The sequence below is a fragment of the Sceloporus occidentalis genome, unplaced genomic scaffold, assembly GCF_023333645.1.
Source record: "Sceloporus occidentalis isolate IW3139 unplaced genomic scaffold, rSceOcc1.0.p SCAF_2, whole genome shotgun sequence".
Classification (NCBI taxonomy): domain Eukaryota; kingdom Metazoa; phylum Chordata; class Lepidosauria; order Squamata; family Phrynosomatidae; genus Sceloporus; species Sceloporus occidentalis.
Genome location: NW_028316982.1, coordinates 47,197,671 through 47,211,387, shown reverse-complemented (window position 1 = coordinate 47,211,387; position 13,717 = coordinate 47,197,671).

Genomic DNA, 13,717 nt, shown 5'->3' with positions numbered 1-13,717 from the left:
TTATGTACCTTCCTGTCTACTTCTGTTGACATGCCAGAGAATTATAAATAGGAGGCCAAACAAAAATCATTCTGTTTTGGAAAAGGTCAGGTAGTAGACTATCTTTATTTTTTTACAGTATATATTTTAAATAGGCTGATCTATGGACGGTAAAGTGTCAAAAAGCACTTGAGAAATGTTAGGGTCTTTAAATCCACAAATTAGGTTCACAGAAAGTTTACATCCTCTGATTAGGTGTTACTGAGTTTACAAAAATTTGCATTTCTGTACCTTGCTACAAAGGTGTAAGATCTGACACTTCCTTGATAAAAGCAGGAAGAAGTGGGCGTTGGGGTGGCGGCTGAGGATGTGGTTTCCAGCAGTTACACTGAAAGGACAGCTGACTCCCCCCCCCCCTTCTCTCCACCAATTACACTGAAATTCCCGTTATGCTTTGCAGTTTAAAAGTAATAACAAGACTAGCTGGGGCCTGTTATTATACCAGATTGTAAAAGGAAGAACACACTTCATGTGGAGGATATTTGTTTGATATGCAGTGGAACCATTAGCTTGAAACTGGTGGAAATTACCCTGTGATGTTTCTAGTAAATAACCTAGACCTGTTTTTAAAAGGTTCTACTTTTGATTCCTAACAGGAGAATGTCAGCGGGCAGGAGCAGTATAATTCTATCACAGAAGAACCGGTTAATGAGAGTCCACTTAATACCTAAATAAACAGTTTCCAATTAATTTCTTGTGGGAGGAGGGAATAGAGATCAAGAATTAGTAGTGACCAAATGGTCTATAAGTCAAAACCCTCTTCCTTCACCTGTTAGGCATGACCATTAATGCATTGGTTCAAGTCATCTAACTTACAATATGTTTCATTGAAATTCTTACAGATTTTAACAGTAGATAATTGAATGCAGTATGAGGCAGATTCTAGGTGCCTTCAAATATAGTCACATATGTTCTAGCATAAACCTGTGTAGTTTATAACTGAGAGAAGATGTGTGTTGTTTACCAAAAATAGGAGTAACAGTGATAATAATTAAAACTAAATGCTATGCAAGTTTAATGAGATGATGAAAATTAAATATAGTGATTTGCTTGCTCAATCATTAATGAAATTGGCAAAAATATATTTTTTTCTTTCCATGACATCATGGATTAAATGTTCCATATAATAAGTACATTGTGCATAGGATAAATGTGCTTATTGGTCAATCAAATGAAAGCAAAATTGACCCAGACAGAAATAGAAAGATTCCTTTCCCCCCACAGAGAGTCACATTGGTGAAGTCAATCAGGCACGTAACAACAATTTAGGTGCAGTTGGAAGGGAGAGTAATTTTCATTACCTAAAATGCATCCAAATTCTCACCTAATAAACAGACTACTATAATGAATAAGGGAGGCAAACAGTTACACCATGCTACTTAAGATTCAGAGAAACCAAGCTGAGATGTCAACCAACCAGCAATGTCTTCACCACAGCTCTTTAAATGACCTGATACTAACAGAAAAATCCAGCAGATGAATTAAGAAATGTAGAGATAACTGACTATATGACTTCACTGATATCACAAAATCCATCGTAAACAATGTGATTGGAAAATGCTGCTGAGATTCTTCTATAAGATTGCATGATAGAGCTCTCAATGTGCAGAGCTAATCTCCCTTCACAGCTCATCTTTTTGATGTTTTCCTTATAAGGTCCTGTTGAAGATCCACTGTCTGGTTTTACCCTGTTTGTTTTTTATGGCCGGCATGCTAGATTGGTCTGCAGCACTTTAAACTGTGGGGTTCAACTTCGAAACTAGCCTAATCTGACTCAGACATGGTACAACACAGTGTGAATTTGCTCCATTTAGTCTAATCGGTCACACAGACCTAAATTAAATGTCAATAATTTTCCAAATCTCTTCATGGTTAAGTAGCTCCCACACAAAATTTTTAGAAGACATTTTGTTTACAAATTGCTTTTTGTGGTGTCTTAATATCTCTGAATATTATCTAATATCATGGTCCCACAGACTCTCTGAACTTTATCACAAATTAAATAGATTACAATCTAGTGAATAATCACAACCTCATCCCCCAATATCTACAAGATATTAGTTAGAATATAAGGAAGCAGTGTCATCTGTAGCTCAAAAATCAATCCAAGTGGTTTACTTTGCACAGTTCAAGGTGCCTTTTCTGAAGCAAACTTCATGTCCTGTTTTATAGCTGGCATAGGCAAACCCAAACACCCCCCTCACTTTTCAGACTTTCTGAAGCTGTGTTCAAACACCCTGACATACATTGTGCACTGGAGTGGGGTGCAGGGTCACAACAATCAACTCTGCACACTTGGCTACCCACTGATCGTCCCTCCGGACAGTCACAGGTTCAGCAATAATCCAAATGGGCCCCACACATTTGTGGAGCTCTTCCTCATAAGGTCAGGGAAGATGATTCTAATTGGCTTCTAATCTCACTGCATGTAGAAGAGCCTTATGTGCTTACTCTGGTACTGTATCTACATAGGATCTCTTCTCATCACTGAATTCATGACCAGCAGTGTGGGGCACAACCACTGCATTTACTGGATGAGCTTGCATGGTGCCACAGACTCCTGTACACAGAACAAATCAACCCTCTTGTTATCAGCACATCTTAGGTGATGTGTTTAGCAAATTTCAGATTTCTGGTTAGCCTAGAAATTAACTTTGACTGTTTGAGTTAAGCACACCAAAGAATCTGGCAAGCCTTGGTGGTGATGAGTATACTTTGACTATATATGTATCAATGTTCCGCTTATTAATGTGTGTAAACTTGAGTATAAGAGCATGCACTAGTCTTCTGCAGGCATTCAGAATAAACATGTGGGCATGTAGTTCACAGGATGCCAGTGGAGAAAAGGCTCCGGCCCCTATCCTTCCCCTACTGAACAAGAAGGCCCAAAGGGAACATTTCGGGAGGCTTTCCAGAATTCACTTGGCAGCCATCCCACAATTGTGAAATCTGATAGTAGAGGTTTATGGATTACAGGGAGGATTCTAAGCATACTCAGCCAAATGTAATTAGAACCCCCTTAAGGCCTTCCTGTACAATATAAGAGCAGGGGTGGAGCTGGCATGCATCGAGATGTTGCAGGCATGCATGGCCCATGCCTGCTTTCTTTTATTGCTTACACAGGACTGTTGAATGCCTCATTTGAGAAAGAAAAACATTCCAGTTTTTTCACTGAGACCCAGAAGATTTGTGTTTGTTTTATTAATAACTAAAAAGAAAGATCAAATGTTACCTACTAATAGTGACAAAGGGGAAAACTGACAGTAGTTTTCCTCCCTCCTCGTATAACAGTTGCAGTAGAAGGTGAAGAACCTTGTACAGTCAGCCCTCCATATCTATGAATTTTTTTATCCATGGATTGAAGCATCCACAAATTGAAAATATTTTTAAAATATATACATTCCAAAATCATACCTTGATTTTGCCATTTTGTATAAGGGACACCATTTTATTATGCCTATATAGTCAATGGGACTTGAGCATCCACAGATTTTGGCATCCACTGGGGGTCCTGGAACCAAACCTCAGCAGATACCAAGGGCCCACTGCATTTAATGTTTGCTGGAGAATGACAGGGGCTGGACTAAGACAAGCTGAGGCTCTAAACCAAGCAGTAAACTCCTAGAGGAGAGGCAGAACATCTCACAGGCTAGCAATTTAAATATTTGTTTTTGCAGGCTAGCAACCTTATTTACAAGGCAACTTTCACTGGCAGCAGCTAAAAGTCATGAGTTAGTTTTCACTTTTTATTGAACTGCCCTTTAGATTGGATATTGAACAAAGTGAAATGAGAGGAAGAAATGTTGATAAAGCACATGGCAGAGGACTTGTGTGAAGTGGGAATGATTCAGGCTGTTCTTTATAGATGAGGATTTGCAGATAAACAGCTTTGCAGGTGAAAAGATGTCCTCTTCTTGATGGGATCCAGGCTCTGTGCTGTGGCTTCTCACCTTAAATTGTTTACTGCCTTTGACTCCAGTGTAGACTCCCCCCACACATTCATACTTGGGCAGGATTGGCTTTTAAAAGCCCATTTTATTAAACACTGAAGGGTCTGGATCTAGACATGCCTTACTCATACTAACAACAAACACATTGAAATCAGTGGAATTTCATTTGGTAATGGCTAACTCAAATCATCTCATCTCTTATGAAGACTCAGCTCTAAGCATAGCTACATTAGTTCTCATCCAGTGTGTTTAGGGAAAATCAGTTTCTGAAATGTTGCATGAATCTAGATATGACATATAATCAGGGGGAGAAAGAGGATGGAAGTGAAGCAAAGGGAGGGAACCCCAGGATATTTTAAGGAATAGTTTGGATGTGAACTTGGGAATATGTAGGTAAAAATAAAAACAAAACAAAAAAATATGGGAACTTTTGATACTTCCAGAAACTTTTCCCCTTTCTGGATGAACCCTTGAGTGGGATTCAGATATTTCCTTTTGTTATGTAGTTGTTAAAGAGATGGAGAGCCTGATAGGACTTTTTTTGTGGAGAGTGCATTGAAAAGTGGTGGACGTGCCACCTTCAGGCTCACCATGGGAGAAAGGCAGGGTATAAATTCAATAAATAAAAATAAACATGTTTTACTTTATTGCAGACAAAGCCATTTTGGATATACTGTATAAATATGTATATACATTACAATGGTGGCCACATAAAAACCCAAAGACTATTTTGGAAAGGCTTGATAGCTACTGATAAAACTGAAAGGAATATTTTCTCTAATATTTCTCTATGTATTTTCAAAATTTGCTACCTTTTCAAGTTGTTTGTATTCTCACATTGTGTGAGGATATCAGTATACAAATGTATCTGAATGTGTGGTATACTATGATACGTGACAAGACATACCAGCAAATTTCAATTACTTCCATACAGAAGCTCAATTTTAAATTTTTGTATGTGGGAATGTCTCTCTTTCCTGTGATGTAATTGCAGAATAGTAATAATAGTAATAATAATATAGGGTTAATGCATTTATGAAATAAAATGATAAACAGTGCCAAGGAAGTCTTTCTTTTAAAGAACATTTTAGCTGAGGGTTTCCAATATGTTAACAGCTTGCTTCAGACTGACATACATTTTTTTTCCAGACACGTGGGTGGTTTTATATTGCATTTTGCAGGCTGACCCTGTCTGGGTTTCGTAGCAGAGTCCTTCCAGGTCTAGAACCCTTCAAAGACTAAATGTAAGGTGATTGTTCAATGACTTCCTGAGCATTTGGATCCTTTGATCACGTCAAATGCATCCAACAAAGAGCCTTACCTGTAAATACTCTGCTGTCAGCCTAATGGAGTAAAAGTTAACACCATAAAGTTCACAGACCCTGCACAGCCTGCATAAGGTGACAAAAGCAGCAGCTCCTGCAGGGCTCAAGAATGGATGCCAAGCTAAAGTACACTTACTCATAAGGAGGAATGAAAAAGATTGCTGCCTCCACCTTCTCCAAACTGGAATGACTTTGATGGCTCATGTTGTTGTAATACATAGCATTTTGAAGCAAGTGATGGATTCAAATGACAATAGTATCTTTGTCATGATGTTTATTTATTTATTCCCTGCTCCCCCCCCCCCAGGAACAGGAGCAGTCAGGGGATGATGGGATGGCTGGCAGGGGGTCACTGGGGCCAGGATTGGGATGCAGGAGCAGTCAGGGGATGATGGGATAGGTCGCAGAGGGGTGAAGGAGGAGGAGGGGGATGAAGGAGCAGGACGCAGGGGGCCAAGGGGGGCGACATCGGAGTGATCTTCCACACCAGACCAATCCGAAGTGAAATTGAAGTGAGCTTGAAAGCGAATTCTGTGAATTCACATTTTTCCTGATTTCACCAAAATGAGAGGTCACTTTGGAATCACTGCGGAAGCGCCACAGAAGGAGCTCCCATAGAAAGGAATCTCATCTGATAACACATTCATGTTATGACGTGAATCCGCATCATTTGAGCTGCACTCACATCGGGACTGAGCTGCAAAACTTCTAACAATCTCCGTGTGATATACTCCTATTGTTCCAGCTTCGGTATTTAAACAGGGCTATCATATCACCTCTTAACCTTCTCTTCTCCAGGCTAAACATCCCTAGCTCCCTAAGTCGTTCCTCATAGGGCATGGTTTCCAGACCCTTCACCATTTGTAGCAATGTCTCATAATTGCTCAAATGTCGTGGCAATAATAATAATGGTTAAAATTGTAAATGATGCTTAGCTAATGAGAAGATAACATGAAAATTAAATTTAGTGGCTTGTTTGGTCAGCCAAATGCACAATAACATAATTATGCTTGTTTTGCTTCCCAATATGAATTAAATGTGCAGAATCATAAGTGCTTTAGGAATTAAATGAATGTGCTTCTTAGCAGACCAAAACTGCATAAAGAGAACTAGACAAATGCACCAGAATCCTATATGACCTTTCACGCAATGTAAAATTGCTTACACCTAACTATATACTAGAAACACTAAGAAACCATGTTAGAGAATTGTGAAGATTATTACTTTATTTATTTATATCCCACCTTTTTCCCAATATAAGAGATTCCACAAATATAAAACAACACAAATTTTATTAGCCAGTGTGGTGTAGTGGTTTGAGTGTTGGACTATGACTCTAGAGACCAGGGTTTGATTTTCAGCTCAGTCATGAAACCAATGGCTGACCTTGGGCATCCTCTCAGGGAAAGGGAATGACAAACCTGCTCTGAACAAGGCTTGCTAAGAAAAACCCATGATAGGGTTTTCATGATAGCCCATGATAGACTTGAAGGCAGACAACAAGAAGACAAAAACAATACAAAAACATAGATATACAGTTTAAAAATCAAACAATTTAAAAGGTTAAAAAAACCTACATATTAAAAATATTAAAATGTATTAAAAACTATATACAAACCCTGACAGCACATCATTTAAAAGCTCAACTCTCATCAGTTTAAGAAAGCCTGACAGCACAAATCTGGCAAAAAGAAAGCAGGGATGGTTTCATTCAGGCCTCTCTAGGGAGGATGTTCAAAAGTCTGAAAGCAGCCACCAGAAAGCTCCATTCCAATGTTCACACCAAACAAACCCGAGATGATAGTGGGACAGAAAGAAGGGCATCTGAGGAAGATTTTGCTGACTTAATAAGCTCATAAAAGGAGATTTGGAGGCTATGCAGACCACCCCAAGGGGCAGCCTGCAGCCACCTCCAGCTGCACCGGATTGGGGCCACAGCAACTGCACGCCACAGCCCCAATCTGGTCTTTCCAGGGTGCAAAACAGAGCTGCAAAAAGCGGTTCCTTTTTGCACCCTGGAAAGGGCACAATAGCCATGGCGCTGAAGCTTTATGGCATTCTTTTGGCACTGCATCAGAGGAGCACCATGATGCCGCTCCTCAATGAGGAGAGGAGGGATAATGCTTAGCAGTGGCACACACATGCACTCTGATGTTGGAAATGAAAAAGGCCACAGGCTTGAGTGATTTCTCCTGTATAGGCTTGGTCCCAGATACCAGACAACTTATTTATTGTCCATTGACACCAATGTCCTAGCCCACTTGCTGGGAGTAACTTAAGTAGGATTTCATATGAGCAAAAAGCATTGTGTGGATCCCTTGCCACCTGGGGGTGAGGCCAGCCCCCCTGAGTTGAGCATGATCCATGTTGCCTATACACGTAAGGTCTCAAGAGCCCCATCTCCCCCAAAATTGGATCTGGCCCCATGCAATACTATCCTGTCCTTACTCAATTTAAAAAATTCACAAGAAAGACAAACAGGATTAAATGAAGATACTCAATAAGGCAAATATTTGGGAGATTAAAAGAGAGAGGTGCAGGGAGACCAGAGTCAGATGACAATTACAACTGTCCACACCATCACAACAGCTCTTTCAATGATCTCCTACTAACAGTCCTAAAAACAAAAAATATGCAGGAGGTGACCATAGTGGAGGATGGGGGGGAGGGTTGGAGTCGCCATGAGTGGAGGATGCCTTGAGGGCAATTAACAACAACAACAACAACAACAACAACAACAACAACAACACAAGATTGCACATTAGAGCTCCCCCCTTTCCTGCATCACATCACCTCATTCCTTTCAGGCTTTTCCCTACTTATATTTTACATCTGGCTTCCCAGACTTGTCCAAATTGCATCCAACTCTGTTATTCTGCCCTGGAACTAAATTGGACCAATCTGATTAGGTTTGAATAAGTCCAACCTGTTTTGGGAGTCATCTGAATGAACCTCCTTATTTATTATGTTATTCTTGTAAACCCGTTATCATACAAGTATTACAAAGAGCCAGAACTGGCTGATGGTGTGGCAGACCTGGATTTATGCTGTGTAATATGTAAAAAATATAATAGAATACTACAGACCTGTCTAGGGAAGATTAGGGCTGCAATCCTTTACATATTCATTTGGGAGTAAGCCTCTTGAACAAAACACCTATCACATACTTCTGATGTCATGTGACATGCCCTCACACACATGAGATTGTGTTGCATAACTTCTGTTGAAAAAAGTTATCAGTGTAGTCTATCTGATGTCTGGTAGCATTTTGAGGACTTTTTCAAATTGGCTAGGAAAATGCAATACCTCAAAATTTGGGGGGGGGGGGGGAATCAAACCTCCTGTACAGAAATTAATTCTGGAAATGTACCTTTATTCACTATCCTGTTGTAAATTGAACTTGGAAATGAAGTTGTCATATTTATGCACTGTTCCTAATCTCCCCCAAACTGCTGGCCTAAGACCTTTAACACATAGAGAAGGTGCTGATACATTCTTGACTTTGCAATAACATAACTCTTTAAGAGCAGCAATCTCACAAAGCTTGCAGCTATAAATGTGTGTGTGTGCACCTTCAAGTGACCTGTTGACTTATGGCAAACCTATGAATTTCATAGGACTTTCTTAGGCAAGGTAAGGAAAATCAAGCAGGTCTATTGTGTTGGTGGTAATGTTGCTTTTGCTAAGTGGGAGGTGGAGTTTCAAAAAGCTTGGATTTCTGCGTGGGTGGGGAATCAGAGGCAAGCAGAAAAAGCCACTTCTCTCCTTGCCAATAGAAAGTCTGTGCAGAGCAGATGGGACATATGGCTCTCAGCACACAATACCAGCAAGCAGGACTGAGTGGGATAATAGAGGTGGAACAAAACTGTCTCTGAAAGCAACTGCCACATACGCGGCTCCAGCTGCTGCTTTTGGGAAAGTCTCAGCACCCTCTTTATGCTACCTCTTTCCGCCAGTTTGTAGTGTTGCTGAATAATGGCTTTAAAAACAAACACAGTAAAATGGGATTTTGGATCCTGTTTCTGGCAGGGGCTCTGCTTAAAGAGATGAATGAATGAGTAGAGTTCCATGTAAACAGAAATGTTTACTCATGCAAAAGCTTCCCCCTGTACTGCTTTTTTATTTTCCTTCTAGATTAAAATTAGAGAGACAGAAGGCAGAATCTACTGGGAGCTTCTACACAAACGCCACTGAAATGAATGGAAGTTACATAATAATACAAAGACTTCATTATTTGATCCCAGTGGTTTGTGCCTAACCACAAACACCCCACCGTGGACACTCATTTTTTAAAAAACAAAACATTACACCAACAAAGACTCCATGGACCTTCTTCCCCCAGCTCTATACTTTTGAGACACTGCACCAACTAAAGGCAGTAGCAGCAATTAATGTGGTACCCCACTTTCCTGCAACTAATTCCAGAACAGAAAATCTGATTGTTGCCAAATCAAGCCATCTGCTTTACATTCATATATCATTTACAGCCATCAGCTGCTCTTCCCAACATCTGCCACAAGCTGTGCCACTGAAATCCAAACTAGTTTAAGGCAGGCAGATTGGCAGGCAAGAAACCACCACTTGAGGCTGGAAGGTATCTTAATAGAAACTACCAAGGCTGTACCTTCCTTCCTTTCTTCCAAACAAAAACTTAATCCAACAGCTAATTTTGCCAGCCTTGCAGGGATGGTGAAAATCTACCCTTTTCTGTAATTCATATAGTTGCTTTCCATCAGTTCTTCCAATAACCAGCTCAACTGCTGGGAAGACAAGGAGCCAAAACAGGGATACTGAGAAACAAAAGGGAGGCATCAGCATGTTGGGGGAGATCCCAAGAATTACAGAAGTATAAAAGCTCCTTACACATAAAAATAAAATCTTAAAACCACCCTTCCAGGTGCAATGGGGACTGGACATTGACGAAGTAGTCATGGGAAAAGCATGCCCTTCAACATTTCCGGGTGAAGACTGGCACATGTATGGCAAGTAGCATCATGTGTGGTCAAGATGGCACAAGGTATCAGTCAGGAGGAACATACAAGCTAACAGAGGCTGCACCAGTTTGCTTTTGCCCAAACCTCCTGGGAAAGCCAAGATTCTGCCCCCTCCTCACCTGTGTTAGTTGACTTTGTTGTTAATTGCTGGTGAAGGTGACTTCGATTTATGGTGACATGAATGAGAGACTTCCAAGTCACCTGTCATCAACAGCCCTGCTCAAGTCTTGCACACTCAAAGTCATGGCTTTCTTCCTACTGCTTTCTACCTTACCAAGCATTATTTTCTAGTGAGTCATGTCTTCTCATGATATGGCCAAAGGATGATAGCCTCAGTTTAGTCATCTTGGCTTCTAGGGAGAGTTCAAGTTTGATCTATTCTTGGACCCATTATTTGTCTTTTTAGCAGTCCACAGTATCTGTAGAACTCCTTTCTAGCATTAGATTTCAAATAAGTTTATTTTCTTATCAACTTTCTTAACTGTCCAACTCTCACATTCATACATTGCAATGGGAAATACAATGGCATGAATAAGCCTAACTTTAGTATTCAATTATATATCTTTACTCTTCTAATTCTTTCATCGCTGCCCTCCCAAGTCCTAATCCATAGCTTTTCATGAACTATATGATCTAGGGCTTTGCTTTAGTCTATAAAGCACAGGCTGATTTTTTTCTGAAATTCTTCAGTACACTCCATTATCTGATATGTACTTGCAATATGATCTCTAGTGCATTTTCCTTTCCTGAATCCTGCTTGGACATCTGGCATTTGTCAATCGAAAGAAAGTAAAAGTTTTGTAGAATTTTGAACATCACTTTATTTCCATGGGAGCTTAATGCAATGGTCCAGTGGTTACTGGAATCCCTGGTGTGCCCTTTCTTGTGGAATGAAATGCATATTGAGCATTTCCAGTCTATGGGACATTGTTTCATTTTCTGTATTTGTTGACAGATTATAGTTAGAAACAGAGTAGATTCTATCTCTGAGATTTGAAGCAGGTCTGCTAGTGTGCCACCAATTCATGTGATTAATTGCTCCCAAGCTCTTTCAGTGCATCTTCCACAACACTTTCTAAAACTGTACATCCATGTTCCAATGGTTTTTCTTTGAATTAATCTGTCATTCTTTCAGCTCTTTTATATAATTTTCGGTGTATTGTTTTCATCATCTTTGTATTTCTACTTGTAATGTAATGTGTTCCTCTGCTATTTGCAGCACATCACCACTCTTAGTTTAAATTCCTGTTTGATTTCTTGGATCTTGTGGAAGAGGTCTCTTGTTCTTTTTTTGTTGTCATCTTCCATTTCTCTGCATTGATTGTTGTAATATTTCTCTTTGTCCCTGTGCACAAACCACTGAACAGTTGTTTGGACCCTATTTCTGTCACCTTTTACTTTTGTTTCTCGTCTGTCCTTTACTGCTTGAAGAGTTTCATCTGTCATCCATTGACTCATTTTTTTTTTCTGGCTGCAAATAGTGTATTTTTTCCTTGACAGTGTCCCTGGCTTCAGTGCAGAGTTCTTCTAGCTCCTAGTCAATTAGACCTAATAGTGCAAATCTATTTTTTCACATCATGTTTAAATTCCATGGGGATGTTCTTCAGGTTGTATTTTGGCACAATGGTTGGTTTAGTGTGCTTCTTTTGCTTTGCTATATTTTTTGATATTACCAGTTCATGGTCTACACCACAATCTGTTCTTGGTCTTGTTTTTGCAAAGACAATGGAACTTCTTTATCTTCTACTACCAATTATGTAGTCTATTAAATTTCTATATTGGTCATATTGGTCATCATGTGATGTCTATGTAGTATACAGTTGCTCGAAAAACATTATGATAAAACAAACTGGCAGAAAAGAAACAGGGAAGGCAGGAAATTTCAGTGTTTTGGGTTTTAATTCTAGATCGGGACTGAAGGTGTGGGAGGTAAGAATGCCATCCTGCTTTTTGCATGCCATGGAATTACAGTGAGAGAGCAATAAGGCTGTTAGTTTGGCTCCTCAGCAAATGCCTGTCTGACATGGGAAACCCTACTGAAAGCACTGCTGCCTTCAGCATAGCCTCTTGCTTTATAGAAGCACACAGTCCCACCACAAGGGAAAGGTAGTGCCATGATGAGCATGCTGAGCTGAGTACAAACGACATTTGCATCTTGAGCTCAGTTCCAGCAATTGAAGTAAGCTGATGACAAAGGAAGAAAATGAGAAGAGGATAGAAATACTGGTACATTTTTAAAGCATCTAAAAAAAAAAAATGGAATGACAGAGGATTAATAAGGGCAGTTCCTTCCATATCAGAACAGTTGGAGGGTACAGAAAAGAAAAATGGTAATGGAACAGCTTATTCTGGCAGGAACTGTGGCTGCTTGGAACTTTGAACAGGAACACTGCTATTTATAAATAAAGAATACACTGAAACATTTTGTTGCAGACGCTTGTTGCAGGCATTGTGCAGATTCCTTACCAACTGGGGGTGAGGCCAGGCCCCTGAGCTGGGCATGATCCATGTTGCCTGTACCCCTAAGGTCTCAAGAGCACCATCTCCCCCAAAATCAGATCTGGCCCCATGCGATGCAATCCTGTCCTTACTCAATTTAAAAAATTCACAAGAAAGACAAATAGTCCTATAATTTCACACTAGGACATGTCTTTACTTGTGGCATTTTGAGAGCAGTCAGAAATAACCACATTTAGTTTAATTAATATTGGCAAGAACAAGCAGGGCCATATTACAAAATGTTGTGCCGTGTGGCATGCTTCTCTTCAGAGTTTCAACCTTGCTCTTCTTTTCTTTCCCACAATTTTAATCTCATCCTCTGCAACGGTCAGCCAGCATTTTGTGACCATGTTAAGTCTTCACTGCTTTGTTTTCCCCCATTTCCATTGAACCCTCCCTTGAACTCATTTCCCGTGTGTGTGTGTGTGTGTGTGTGTGTGTGAGAGAGAGAGAGAGAGAGAGAGAGAGAGAGATGCATTATGCTCAGTCTTAGAACTTTTGATTTCTCCTCCAATTACCATGGACATCTCTCACTTCCAACCTTGAAAACATTTTGAGATAGCTTCTCAGGTGAGCCAGACCACAGCTTATGTAGAAGTTCATTTTTTCCTCTTGATATCCATTTCTCTTCCTCCCTTCTCCCTCTCTTGCCACACTACTCATTCCTTCTCTATTTCAGTTGTCAGCACCCATCAGTCTGTCAACATTTTGTGTCATTGTCCTTATAGATTTTTTGGGGGGTGGGTGGGAGATCTTCACTTCATCCACCACCACCCCCCCCGTTTCTATAACATTTGGATTTACCTCAGAGATCCAGATATTTGTCTTGTGTTTGGGTGCTTGGCTACACAAACTCAAGCATGGGAAGATCTGGCTTAGACACATCTGTATCTGAAGATCAAAGCATACC